Below are 16,188 nucleotides of genomic sequence, written 5' to 3' on the forward strand. Positions count from 1 at the left end.
AAAATAAAATTTGTTTATTAATTCCAGAAAAATCAACTCCAATCATCCTCGCTATATTTTTTTTGTAATCTACACGTAAAAATATGTTAAAATATGTAAATTTAAATCCCTTTAAATAAAATTTTGTTCGTTTTTGGTGAAAAAATACATTTTTTTCCTAAAGTTGTCATTCTTTCTTGAAAAAATTGATAAAAAGTTAATCATTAACTCTAATTATGACCGCTTTTTTTCCCTGTATTTTTCCTGTAAAAATACATTTGTATACTAAATATGAACTGTCTGGGTTGAATATTGTGTGCGCTAAGGAGAATAAATCTTCCCACGTGAAAAAGTTATCGGGAGTCGCTCCCGGGAAATTTTCCAAAAATTTTTTTTTTTAATTTTCCATAAAAAATGATCAAATTTATCAAATATTCACATCAATTCGGCGTTCAATATTTTATGGGAGATGACAAAACCCAATGTCATTTTTATCTCCGCGCTTCAGGAAAATGCCCAGTGCGTAAATCAAGATTAACCGGATATCCAGGTTAATTTTGATCGGTTAACTTCTTTGGGAAAGTTAACCGTGAACAGAAAACTTTAAACCCTAGAAAATCGCAAATTTTCTAATAGGTAACCAGGTCAATTAAAGTTGACCTTTTCAGGAAATTTAAAATAAAATAAGTTTTTTCATATTCATATTCATATTTGATAAATTTGATCATTTTTTATGGAAAATTAAAAAAAAAGATTTTTGGAAAATTTCCCGGGAGTCTCCCGGGGGGCTCCCGGGAGACTCCCGATAACTTTTTCACGTGTTTTTTTTCGAAATTTTTGATTTTTCCTTGACAACGCTATGTAAATTGATCCGAATCAAGTTCGCTATATTTTTCCTGTAATTTTCACGTAAAAATACGTAAGTGTGCCACATTTGAGCTCTTTATGTCAAAAGATGTGGCCGCTAGGGGTGGGGTACATAGTCATTTTTCGTAAAAATTCATGGTTTTTCCTTGACAACGCTATGATAATCAATTCCTATCAGGTTCGCTATATTTTTCCTGTAATCTACACGCAAAAATACATATGGGTGATTCTACAAACGAAGGACGAAAATGAAGAAAATATGGACACAACATTTTTTTCTCATTTAAGGTCTAAAAAGTACTTTAACTTCAAGTTAATGACACTAAAAAAGATATCTGAAAGTGGCCAGACAAAATATTAAAAATTACAAGAGTTATGGTTGTTTATAAACAATTTATCCAGGAAATTAAGATCGTGTATAGAAAATTCACATTAACACAAAAAATAATGAATGGATTTGTACAAAATTTATTACTCGGGGGTTTTCGGGGTCGCTGATTACGAATCCAAAGTCAGTTTTTCAAAATTCAAAATGGCGGATCCAATATGGCGGACTTTTTTTTAAAAATCGTTCGGATTTGCTTTTGAAAAAACTTAATATATTTGTCTGAAGTGAGTAGTTTTCAGTGTTTTCAAATATTTGACCGCCATGTTGCATCCGCCATTTTGAATTTTGAAAAACTGACTCCGGATTCATTTTCAGCGACCCCAAAAACCCCCGAGTAACGAATTTTACAAGGATCAATAAAAGGTATCGCTTTAATTAGTAATTTGTTTATATAATTTGTTTATAACAAGTTACGTGTGTTCTACTAGAACATAATTTTACAAATCACAAATGTGTAGGAGTACTTTAAGTGTCTAATAATAAAAGATATTTCGATTTTGTTGTGACATTCATACGATTCACAGGAAAAAAGTACTTTTTATTTGTTTATTCATATTAATATAATTATATATACAAAATGAAAATTAAAGATTGGGGTTTAGCAATATCTTAAAAATTTAGTGACGATTATTTTAAGTCAAAAAAATCGAAAATTGTTAAAAAATTATTAGTTCTACGATGTTTTTAATGCTTAATGTATATCCTGTCTCAAAAGTGCCAGACGAATGAGAACCAGACGAATGAGAATTTGGCAGTTTTTTTTTTAAAAAAGGTAGAAACAACATTAAATAATAAAATAAGCAATTCTACTCAATAGAGAATTCAAAGTTGTAATACATAAGCCTATAAAAGGACCTAAAAATAATATTTTTTTCAAAAAAATAGATGCCAGATGAATGAGAATTTGTCTGGTCACAACGCGATTTTGGTCACAAATTGAGAAATCTTGGTTAATAGAATAACAGATTAAATAAAACGCGCGTGGTATCACATTTAGTTTAGTTTAATTAACAACAATAACGAACTGTAACTTCATTAGAATGTTGATTTTTAATAATTTTAACGTGTTTTCAACTGCCAGACGAATGATAACAAAATCCAGGGACAAAATTCAAGAAGATATTTTATAAATAAGGTATAGAGTAATGTCATAATTATTTCCATATTAATAATCTACAACTATTCAAAATTACTAATCAAGTATGAATTTTCCGCTAAACACTTGAAAAATAATATTTTTTCACAATATGAACTGTCAATTACACTGCGGGACATGCCAGACGAATGAGAATTTAGCACTTTGATGTGTATTTTTTGCAAGAAATTTTTTTTTCATCGGCTGCTTTTTAGTGCCATAATAGAAACCATTTAGATATACAATTTTCATAAAAAAAAAAATTTTTTTTCAAAATTAATATACAAAATAAGCTTGACCGCTCATAATTCCTTCGTTTGTAGAATCACCCATATGTGTACCAAATTTCAGCCCTCCAGATAAATTCGTGTAGCCGCTAGGGGGGGGGGGGTACACGATTTCAAAAAAACCGATATTAATAGGGTTCCGAACCAAGCACGGAACCCTAAAAATAAACTATTTATGGGCCACACACGCGGAACCTTTTCAGAACGTTCTTATGATGATTTTGGAATAGTAATGTCTGCTCAAATATCGTTCTACAAGTGTTTCTTTAAAAATGTTATTTTAGCAAACACGTACTTTTTAAAAACGATTTAGGAACATTTCTAGAACAAAGATGTTTATTCAATTTGCTTACTCAGAACAAACGTTGTCATAAATTTCTTTAAGTTCCAAAGTCATGATTAGGCAACGCTTAAGCATCTCTGCTTTGGCAACATCATTATTTTCTTGGTTGACATCTGAAGAACACGAATGCGGTTGCGTGAGTCGATATGTCTCGCCAAATTTTTTTAAGACTCCCTTACATACTCCTTGAATTTTGTTGGTTCTGTTGAAACATCTACACGAATTTTGCAAAGTTGAAAAGAAAAATGGAGTTATTGGATGCTTGTGATGAAATAAACAGAAAGTAAAAAATAAGGATACGTAAAGAAAATTGAAGTAATTTACTAAGCAAGTGTAAATGTTGATAAGGGAGAAGAGGCAATGTGAAATTGTAGCAGTAAGAGAGGTTTAAAGACAGTAAGAAAGAGGGGTAAAGAGGATGAGGAAAGAGCGAAGACATGATTAGTAGAGTAACGCAAAGAGAAATGCAAAAATAATTCGTGGAAGTAAAGAAACAGTCAAAGACACGATAAGAGATGATAGATTGTTTATTGTTACGAAAAGTATATGATGAAAAAAAGGTAGTGTGATAAGAAAAAAAAAGAATTGTGTATTGGAAATTGGAGTGTCACATAAGGATATGAGAACATGACAAAGGAAGAAGTGCAGGAGGAATTATCTCTGCACAAAAAAACTTGAACTAATTTTTATTCCCACTCAAAAGACGCTAAAGCTAAATGACAGCGCAACCTTTAAGACAATTTTTTCCATTAGAAAACATGGGTTTGAAAAAATACGACATACTTTATACAGACCTATATATAACGGTTTTCGTGCATCTGTCGTCTTTTACGTATTTAAAGTCGTTGTGGTAAAATACCTCCATTGTAACACTAAATAAAATGTAAACAAAAAAGAATACATTAAAATTTTAAAGAATTTTAAAAAATTTTTTTGAAATTAAAAATTTCTTTAGTTTCTTTCGATAAATTTTGACAATTAATAAAAATGAAATTGTTAAACACTGACATATTTATTAGGTATTAAAGGTATTTCTAATTAGAGCAATAATTATTTTTTTAACATATAAAATTTTTTAATTTTTTTGAAGAAAATAAATTTTTGATTTTATTTAATAAATAAAAATTTGAATTTTATGATAAGAAATTGAGATAAAACTTACGTAAATAAACATGAATTAAAATAAGAAAATTAATTAGAATTCATTATCCACAATCAATTTTTAAAATCAAACGAGATTTCAATGAGAAGAAACTTTATTTCACGAAAAAATGTTTCTCATTAAAGAAAGACAAAAACGGTCAATAATTATAGTTTCCAAGGCAACATATGCATTAAATATAAATTTATATATATACCTTCACGTTTTACTATTTAAATTTGATGAATACTTTTTAATTTTTTAATGGATATTTGAATTAAATTCTTTTTATTTTATTAAATTAAAAAAAATCTATATAAAAAAAATATTTATTTTTGTTTACAATAATTGTAATAATAAATTCATATTAATTAATAATTATTAATAATAATATAGTACACATAATTTTTTGTCTATTTAAGCTTCTGTGTAAATATTAACTGCTTTAAATTTTTCTCCAGTCTTTTTAGATGTATTTTCGGTCATTGATTGATGATTTGGGGTTGAAATTGTTGATTTGTCAGTATAAAGCTTTTAAAATTGCAAAAAAGTAAAAAATTAACATTTTTTTTCTGTTCGTGGTGCAGAGTGCAGGTAAATAGTTTAATTAATGTCGATAAGATTTACCAAATCTGGTGCAAGAAAATGTACATTTTCCGCACCATAGCTGGTACAAGTTCAGCTGCTGAACATCAACATTTTCTTGTACAAGATATTGTACAAGGATTTACAATATGGTTACGAGCTCAAATTAATTGAATGTGTAGCTTTTGAATATTTTTATATTTTAATATAATAATTTGTCATTTTCTTAGTAATTTTGTAAGTTTTTTGATACAACTAATTTGATACAAAAGAATAAAGTAGCTTCAAACATTAATAATTATAAATTTTTAATTTTAACCTTAAAAATTTTGAAATAACACTAATTTTAAAATAATGTAAAGAATTCAAATATATAACAATAAATATAACTAGATTCAAGCGAGCGAATTATTTATATGACATTACAAGTTGCAAGAATTTCCTTTGTTTTACAAATTTCATAACCTACATGTATGTTTACATAATATAAGATTAATTTCATATTACAAAAATTATTTAATTATCCACGATTAAATACTGTATAATATTATACGATTGTTATATAACTATAAAAATGAGTGACATTAAGAAAGAGGAACTTATTGAAGAGGATCGTGATGATGATGACTTAGATGAAGACGATTTTCAAGAATTAAAAAAATTCGATGAACTTTTAACATCTTTAAGAAATCAATTTAAAAGTATGTTCCAATTATATTATTATTAAATTCAATTAGGGGGAACAGAGACATTTGTAACATTTTTTTAAATTACACTGTTACATGCATTATAACCTATATGAATATTCAGGAGAATTGTCACAATTCTTATTAAAAGGACATAATACCTAAGTGAATTTGATATATGTCAGAAATTATTATCCATAATATGTATCTAATTGTAAGTTCAAAAGTTTGAATTAAAAACTTTTTATTCTCACATTTTTTATTTTATTAAATTCAAGCACAGTTTAAAATTTTGTATATTTATATCATTTTTTGGTTACTTTTGTCACAAATAGAGGTTATATAATGCTTTTACTTATTATTTAACTAATTATTATTTTGAAAAAGTATTATATTGAAGAAATATATTTTTTAGATTTATTAGAAAAATCTGATGAATTGAAAACGAAGCTATCTGATACAAAACTAGACACGGAAAGTGATAATACATTACCTGGTATAAAACTTAAAATTTATTATCTAAAATTAATAATTCATAACAATATATAAAAATAATTTGTATGAAATAAATTATATTTAATTATATTATTATTTTTAGCAATTGAAAATATTAGAAAAGAAGAAACTTCAATTGAAGAACAGATAAAAATGAAAGACGATGAAGAATTTGTTACTAAATATCAAACTTCATACTCCAGTATTGCGTATACATATTATTCCTTACATAATTAAAAATCATTTAACTTAAATATCTATTTTTACATCCATCAAAGAAAATGAAATTACACACAAAGTAAAAATAATTTTTCAATTCTTCTTAAACAATTTTTTTTAAATTTAATACACTTGTTTTTTATCTACATTTCATTCTCGTCATATAAATAAATTTTTCAAATATTATTATTATTATTATTTCATTGAAAGTGGTTTTATTTTCTAGTTTATAAAATTATGAAAGCTTAGATGATGCGAATCAGTATAAAAATTTATTAATTTAACTGAAGAAATTTAATTATAGTTGATTTAATAAAGTATTAGCACACTCTAAATTTATTTTATTAAAGGAAAAAATACAAATGTTATCTTTATCGTCAATGAATATAATAAAAACTAAAACTTTAGTAAAATTTGATTATCTTTGAAAAAGAATTTTCTTTATTTTGAAATAAAAAAGTTACGTGAGTGTTGATTCACAAACACATGTCTGTTGTAGTTCTATCAAAAATTAACTTTCAAGATTGCATGATAATCTTGGCGCAAGCTTAACACCCTAGCATGATTATCTTATTTTAAGCTTGACTTAAGCTTTTTTGCTATCTGGGATATTTGAATTGTCAGTTATTTACAAAAATTATATTGAAATCAATAATACTTACGTTTCATTTTTCTATTTGAACCTACCTCCAACCTTTTTAGTTCCAGGATGCTTCAGTAAACAAAAACCACAGGCAAACAGACACTTTATAAAAATGTTGATATAAATTAATATGAAGAATTACTATTTTCATTCTTCTTGGAAATTTTTAATCTAACAATAAAGATTTGTTTTTCAATTCTAAAAAAATATTTTCTAAAACATAATATGGTCAATTTTGCAGGCTGTTACCCCGGGCAGAAAAATAGGTGGTGTGCCGATGCTTACGACAGCATGACACCGGCCCGGTGGTAAAGTCGGATAAAAACCGATACCGGCACCGTAGTACCGGGCCGGATGTTCAATGACGACCGGCATTACACCGGCCCGGTGGTAAAATCGGACTATAACCGGCACCGTGGTACCGGTCCAGTTGATAAAAAGTAACCGGCCCAGCACTGGCCCGGTAGCACATGTCAATACCGTTTTTATACCGGAAACGGAGTTATGACGGTATCAAAGTATGTACCGGCCCGGCACCGTTTCGGCACCGGCCCGATACTACTATAAAATACCGTTTTTATACCGGCAATGGAGTTCTTCCGGCTTAAAAATTAGTACCGGCCCAGCACCGGACCGGTACCACTTGTCAATACCTTTTCTTCACCGGCAATGGTGTTTTACCGGCATCACAATTTGTACCGGCCCGGCACCACTTTTCAATACCGTTTTTTCACCGGCAATGGTGTTTTTCCGGCTACACATGAAGTCTTTTCCGATTTAATCTTATAGAATTTTGATAATTTAATAAGATATTTAATGAATTTCATGCCACTGCGTTTCTGAAAGTTTTTTCTTTAAAGCCAGTACCGGGCCGGTACCGTGCCAGCGGTTTATCTTTTACCTCCGTCCCAACGTATATTGTTATAAATGAATGTATTGTACTAAATAATTATTAACTTTGCCATTACATACACTACCGTCCGAAATTGTGCGAACTCTGCTTTTTCAACAACTATAAAACTGTTCAAATCTTCAAAAATATTAAAACTAAAATTTTTTCTTCTTTATTTTATTAAAGTTAATAAAATTCTGAAAGAAATGACACCTTGACAAAGAAAATATGTTAATTTTTCAATTAGATATCTAAGAAAAACCAAATTTTCAATGTTTTTACCAATTTTTTTATTTCTCTGGCAAAAATTAATATTTTTAAACGTTCTTAGGCTCATTAAAATCGTATTTTGTTGTGCAATTCAAATTATATAAAACAATTCATGTACACATTCTTCCCTAGCGTATGCAAACCGTGAAAGTTGGCTCATAAAATGTCAAAAAATTTAAATTTAATTCTACAATAAAATATAATGTTTAAAAATCAAGTAAATATATCATTCTAAACTTCTCTGATTTATGTAAGTAAATTTAAGATTTATACATTTTACTGATCATTTTTTGTCATATAAATATTAATCACAATTTTTTGACATTTTATGAGCCAACTTTCATGGTTTGCATACGCTAGGGAAGAATGTGTACATGAATTGTTTTATATAATTTGAATTGCATAACAAAATACGATTTCAATGAGCCTAAGAACGTTTAAAAATATTAATTTTTGCCAGAGAAATAAAAAAATAGTAAAAACATTAAAAATTGGGTTTTTCTTAGATATCTAATTGAAAAATTAACATATTCTCTTTGTCAAGGTGTCATTTCTTTCAGAATTTTATTAACTTTAATAAAATAAAGAAGAAAAAATTTTAGTTTTAATATTTTTGAAGATTTGAAGAGTTTTATACTTGTTGAAAAAGCAGAGTTCGCACAATTTCGGACGGTAGTGTAATTGAAATTGACTTTTACATAAGTTGTTTTCTTTTAATTTAGAACTTTTTGCAAATGGTTTTGGTTTCAAACTTTATAAGCGCACTTTGCATTTACTTCTCATAAGCAGGTTTAGGTTAGCGGATGTGGCGTCGACTTTGCAGTCCAAGGGTCCTGAGTTCAATTCCGCGTGACTTCAGATTTTCTGTTAATTATTAATAATGATTCATACACACTAAAAAAGAAATCTTGATTTTAGCCTATATTTTAGGCTGAATTTAAGGTGTAAACGGAGTCAGACCAACTAGACAAGGACAGACTTATGCAAAAAACATGGGCTTAATTTAAGGTGTAAACGGTTTAAGACTTTGTTTTTACTGTGTATGTTCCAGCATTCTCTTTAGTGTTTACAATTAAATTAAATAATAATTAATACTGTTTAATGTTTAAAAAATATGAAATGTGTTGTGAATATAATATACTGATCTGACACCGCGCCAGCATAACGCCGGCAGAAAATTAACACAGTATTTTTTTTAGTACCGGCCGGCGGAAATGCTAGTACCGCGCCGGTAGTATGTCGGCAATAAACCGGCATGAAAACACTAAAAACAAGAACCGGGCCGGTGATTTACCGGCACCGGGGCGTATATTTCCCGGGTTATCATTGTTGACTGGGCCGGCGGAAATGCCGGTATCACGCCGGCACCGGCAAGTCCGCCGCCGGTACCGGCCCGGTACCATGTCGGTCGTCGATTTCTGCCTGGGACGTTACATTTAAAAATGCGGTCGAATTCTTTTTCTTTACAAAGACAGTACAAATTTTTTTTATCTAATATTCTATTTAGTTACTTTCAAATAACTTAATACTATATGAAAATAACGAACAGCAAGTTTAAAATAACTTTGTAACAATTATAAATGTAAACTTATATTTTAGGAAGTAGTAAAAAACAATAAACATTTTTTTTCGAACTCACATGTCCTCAACTCCCATTTCTCCCACATATTTAATATTACGAAAAAAATATATCTGATACAGAGAAATATTATTTTATTTTCACTTACCTCATCAGCTGCGCAGGATATATGTCTCTTATTTAACACAAATTTTTCATAAACAAAAATTAAAGAATTTTAAAAATTTTAAGATGAATTGAACGATCACTCCGAATCAGGTTTAAAATAAAGCAATTTCTTTGCGTTTCGGCAGCGCAGCTGCCCTCTTCAGGAACTATAAAGTGATAAATTCAATGATTTATTTAAAGAATTTTTACTTTTAATAAACAACTGACACTGAATAAGTACTCTTTAAATTTTAATCAACGATAAGTATATCACTGATATCAATCAGCGTATATACGTTGAATAATCAGTGAAAATTAGCCAATTGATCAGCGAGATTTCGCGTATTTAAATTTAAAGAGTACACAGAGATTAATATTGTCTTATTATTGTATGGTACTCTTAATCTTAATATTGCAGAGATAAAACAGACTTAGGCACACATCATTACAATAATAATAATTAATTGTAATTATTACTACTGTTACAGTTAATAATGATTATTAAAATTTAGAATGATATACAATATTAATATTTAATAATATTATAGAATAATTACGTTAATACATTATTAATTTTCTTTTTTATTTCATTACTAAATATCATAAAACACAAGTTATATTAATTATTTATATTCGTTTTACAGGTGTATTGTGTTTTAGTCACATTTGTAAAATCTAACATTTCTTCATTCCAGAATTGTAAAAAATCACACATTTCAACTTAAGATTTGTTATAAAAAACAATTTGTCTTTTCTTCTCTTATAAAATAAAAATATTCACTTTTGTACAATATAACATATTGACAAAAAAATTTGTTTGAAAATGATACCTTCTCCTTTATTTTATTAAAGTTAATAAAATTCTGAAAGAAATGACACCTTGACAAAGAGAATATGTTAATTTTTCAATTAGATATCTAAGAAAAACCCAATTTTCAATGTTTTTACTATTTTTTTTATTTCTCTAGCAAAAATTAATATTTTTAAACGTGCTTAGGCTCATTGAAATCGTATTTTGTTATGCAATTCAAATTATATAAAACAATTCTTGTACACATTCTTCCCTAGCGTATGCAAACCGTGAAAGTTGGCTAATAAAATGTCAAAAAATTGTGATTAATATTTATATGACAAAAAATGATGAGTAAAATGTATAAATCTTAAATTTACTTACATAAATCAGAGAAGTTTAGAATGATATATTTTACACTAATATTAATATAATAATATTATATAATAATAATAATATTAATAATAATAATAATAATATTAATGTAATCTACTTTTTAATTAACAGAAATTCTTCCTGGTCTAATTCTTATTGGGCCTAAACTTTATTTAATCTAATCTGCAGATGGTCTAATTAATATTTGATCTAAATTTCATCTGGACTAATTTTCATTTAATCTAATTTTTATATGATATAATTTTTAAGTTGCCTAATTTTTATTTACACTAATCCTGATATAACCTAATTCTTATTTGGCCTAAATTTTTCTGGTCTAAAGTTTATTTGGACTAATCTTTATCTGACCTATTTCTTATTTGGTATAATTTTCATCCAGTCTATTTAATAAGTGGTCGAATTTTTATTCAATCTAATCTATATTTGGTCTATTTTTTATTTGATCTAATTCTCATTTGGCCTAATCTTTACTTTACCTAAGATTTATGTAACCTACTATTTATTTAGACTAATTATTATTTGACCTAATCATCATGTAATCTATTTCTTACCTGGCCTAAACTTCATTCAAACTAATTAATAAGTTGTCGAATTTTTATTTAATCTAATTATTTTTCGATCTATATTAAATGTGAACTAATTCTTAATTGGTCTAATTTTTACTAAGCCTACGACTTATGCAACCTACTATTTATCTGATCTAATTATTGTTTGAGCTAATCGTCAGTTGGCATAAATTTCATTTGTTCTAAATATCATTTGGCCTAAAAATTCAAATGATTTTTTTGTAAGTGAGATGCGCTTCTATTAGGTAGTTGGTATATGTTTGAATTAATCGGTAAAGCAGAGTAGGTGGCGCTCTGATTATCTTCTTTGCCAATGGGTAAATTTTTCTCGAAATTTGAATGGTTTATTAACTTAGTTCATTTTAGAATCATATACATAAAGTTAATTAAAGGTAATTAATTAGTAATAAAAATTAGTTCATAGCAATTGAGGACTGTTGCATTTACAGGAGAAAATAATCTTTATTAAAATATATTGTTCTCATTTTTTTGAGATTAATTAATAAGAAATAATACTTGAATATATGAATAAGTAAGTTTTCAGGTTTAATTAAAAAGGTGAGATTTTTACTTTGTATAACATAATTATTAGTCGTGTATTAGGTAAGTACAATTTTATAAATTAATATTTAATTTAGGAATTAAAACTTGGGATGTCATTATATTTAAAATAAAAATTGTTTATTTAAAAAGTGTTAAATCGGTGTTTATAATTTATAGATTACGTAAGTATATTTAATATTATTTATAATATTTGGAAATTTTTTTATTTTTAAAAATTATTTTCTGCAAATTTAATAAACCAATTATTTATAGAAAATAGAAAAAAATCTTAAAATTTTTAAAAAATGTAACAATGAAATATAAGAATATATTTCAATTTTGAATTTAAGATTTTCAAAAAATATTTTCAGTTGCATTCTAATGTTCTAAAAATGTATCAACAATTTTTTTTAATATTGATTTTTTTAATATTTGCATTTTTTTAATGTATTTTGACACCAAACATAATTTTTTAAATTAGTAAGAGGCATTTTTTTACTTACTTTTTTAATTTAAAGTTTAATTATTTATAAATAGTAATAGAAAATGAAATTGTTGTCATTGATATCAAAAGTCGTAGTAAATAAACTTCACAAATAAGTGTTTATATATAATATAATCATCTTCATTTTAAGATATCTATTTTGTTCACTTTATAAAAATACTTTTCTAGTGTTACATTACATGCAAACATAATTCTATAAATAATATTTTTAATATGTTTGTTTATAACAGTAATAGTTCATTTTTTTTCTATAAATATATTCTTATGATTAAATTTACTGGGTTCCTACACAAAGCACATTTAACTCCTCGAATATTCTTATAATGTTATGCACACAAACTACATATTATTCTATGTCCGCATGGTAAAAATGCATGCGTTTTAGGATTCACTTTGCAAATGCAGCATAGCGTGTCATCATCATCATCATCATCATCTGTTTTAGAAAAATAAATAAATGGATTATTAAAAGGTTGAAGAAATTTTAATTTTTATTGTTTTATTTTAAATGTTTGAAATTTTTATGATTAGGCAGCATTATGTGTGTTATACATTGTAAAAAAATTAATTAAATTAATAATTCAAATGACTTAATTGAGTATAAAATTTCAAACAAAATTTTACAAAATTTCTTTCATTTTTTAAAGTTATTGCTTTCTTAAAACAGAATATTCGACAAATTTTTTTATTTTATCCTTGAAAAGTTCAAACAGTATGTAGAAAATGTAAATAAAAATAAAAAGTTACCATCTTCATTTTCTGCTTCATCACGAACTTGCTCCTCTACATACATTGTTCTGAATAACATTCACAGCAAGAGGATCGTTGACTTCTACAAATTAAATATGACAATGTAATAAAATACTATTACGTACTACTATCATTATTATTAGATACATTTAAAAACAATATTATTACCATTTCTGTTGTCCAAAATAAAAAAATAATAAATAGCTTTTCTATATATTGTTGAATGTCGATAAATCAAGCCAATTGACATTCATCCTTACTTAAAGGCAACTCACTAATTTTTTACTTTACAAGGGGAAACTACGAGGTGTCGATTTTTAAAAAAATTGAAACTCTGTGTAATTAAACCTTATTATATGAGGTTTCCTTGGGTAAAATATTAGGACGCACTGCTTTTTTGTTTTCGAGAAAAACGCGTTTAAAATTTTGCGAAAATTCAGGCGCTCCTCACATACACCGTTGCGCGAGTTTCCACATATGGTCGGTTGGTCTAGTGGTCAGAGCAGTTGGCTGTTACTTTCTTTTTGCGGGTTCAAGTCTCGGACTGGGCATTTTTTTTTCTTAATATGTCATGCATGTAATTTTATACTTACAGTAAATTACATAATTTTAAATTATTTAATTCTTTTAAATAAACATTTTTTTAAAAATATTCAAATAATTTAAATAATTTTATATAAATTCAAGTATGTATATAAAATATAAAATTTTTGGATCTCTCTACTTATAATTTACAATGAAACGCAAGTATAAATTAAAATAAAAAGATGTTTATTAATACAATAAATTATACAATAGTCTATCCTGCTGGTGTCTGAGGATCGCATGTTCCTGAATGATAATTATCATAAAAACAGGGGAAACAAAAAGTTTGAAAGCAAGAGGCACATCTTATAAATGCAGCAGTTTTACAATTACACGGATTTTTCAAAATTTCTACAGGGAAACAAACTTGGTTAACATTTGAGAAAACCTCACGTTCATCTGTCAATTTTGACGCGAACCAAGCGTATTTCAACATATTTTCGAAGATTGGAGAAGATAACTGGTGGAGAAGAATAGCATGTATTTTAATGCAATCTTCTCTGCCAGTTATTTCTCTCTCTTGCTCGATCAAGTGTGTACAATTTTGCAGTCTTTTAATAAAGTTTTTGACCTGCCTATAGAAGTAAACGTCGCAAGGTTGTACAAGTGGAGTACATTTTGGAGGTATCACTTTTAAAGAACAAGTCGGCAACCCTTCATCATCCTGAAAAATTTCGTCGTACATGGATATGTCAGTTTGGCCTCCCCAAGAATCTAGAAGAAAGAGAAATTTCTCTTCTTTTACATAAGGTTTTATAATTTTTTTAAGAAATCCTTATACAAAGAAGTTGTCAGTTTTCCTGATTTTGAAGCTGTGACTTCAACCTGCGTGTACTTTTTACAGTACTCCTGTACTGTCTTTTTCACTCTTAGTCCAAATGATCCTGTAGTGGCCTCCTGCAAACACACGAAAACCTTTGGCAGCAATTTCCCTGACATTGTGATAGTATACTGTGCAGTATACGAGTGAGTGGCTTTGTTCATGTCTTTGCGTTTTACAAAAACGGTTTTGCAGCCCTTCTCCGCAAGACTCCTGTTGTATACGGACTGATATTGACAACCTGTAATTATTTTTCAATTTCTGTAACACAATAGTTATAAAAATTTTAAATTGAAATTTAAATAGTATAAAATAATAATAATAATTTTTGTATAACTTTATTTTATCCAAAAAGAATGAAATATTTTTATTGTTATTATTATTATTATTATTATCTTTTTACTATTCATAAAAATAATTAGTTTATATAACTTACCAGTCTAATCGGTATTCAAAATAAATTGTTTGTCAAAATTTGGCGCCACCGCTCGGACTTGCTTTCGAAAATTTTCAGCATGCTGCAACGTTTCCTCCAGTGTTACAGTTTCTTTTTCTGACACAAATTTTGTAACCTTTCTTTGTCGAATTTTGTGTCGACATTTGAATTTGATAACCCATCAAGTCGACGCTTTGAATTCTAAATTTTCAAATTGACTCGCTGCAGATAGAGCCCACTGCTGCAGATTCCTCGTCGTAACTTGCTGGAAATTTTCACGTGCTTCCTTAAATCTGTCGTAAGTCCAGGAGTCAATAAATGCGTATTTTTCTTGTGATGTTCCGCCTTTTTTAATCTGTTCTTCCCATCTTTCCAAATAACGCATACTTTTTAAACGCGAACATCCTTTTTTTGAAGCGTCTTTAAGGACCAACTCGGATTTGCTTTTGCCAAATTCACCACTTTAATTTTGTACTCCAAAGGAACATGATCTTCAATTTTTTGTTTCTTTTCTTCTGGTTCAAACTCATCCGAAGATTCACTCTCTTGAACATGTTCAAACAGACCTTCTTCATCCAACTCATTTTCCATAATTAATTCTTCAGTTGTTATTATTTTCTTATCTTGCATCATGTCTATGGTGTTATTATAAATTTCTTCTCCAATTTTTTTCGCTTCTTCTGACATTTTTGCAGATGGTTTTTCGGCAATGAGATCTTCTTTTGTTAATAAATTTTGAAAGTAACACACAGCATCTTTTAATTGTTGCTTTGAAACAGTACTTGCACTTTGCTCACTTTTTTCTTCATTTTCCAAATGAGACACACTTGGAGAGTCTTCGGCCATTATAATTGTTTTGCGAGAAAACAATCAATTTCTAACAATTCTACTATCCTAACAATTTTATTCAACAATTCTAACAAAATAACAATTCTAACAATTTCTAACTATTCACAAAAACAATAAAATAACAAGAAACAGAAAAAGACAAAAGTAAAATTTACGCAAACGCTCTCTATAACCTTCCAAATTCTTCGCAGTCTAATACACGACTGACTATTTGACAGGGAGGCAAAGGGGAGGCAGGTATGCAAGAAAATATACCTGAGGAAGGGACCTATTGTGACTGCTCAAGCAACTG

General features: G+C 27.8%; 1 pseudogene; it reads right to left on the reverse strand.

Annotated features, from left to right (window-relative positions):
- LOC127284303 (uncharacterized) overlaps positions 1-15,432 on the reverse strand; it is a 27,916-nt pseudogene extending 12,484 nt beyond the window's left edge.
- Positions 15,433-16,188: the final 756 nt, after the last annotated feature.

Source organism: Leptopilina boulardi, unplaced genomic scaffold (assembly GCF_019393585.1).
Source record: "Leptopilina boulardi isolate dan_hultmark-lab unplaced genomic scaffold, ZJU_Lbou_2.1 LbouV2_322, whole genome shotgun sequence".
Lineage (NCBI taxonomy): Eukaryota > Metazoa > Arthropoda > Insecta > Hymenoptera > Figitidae > Leptopilina > Leptopilina boulardi.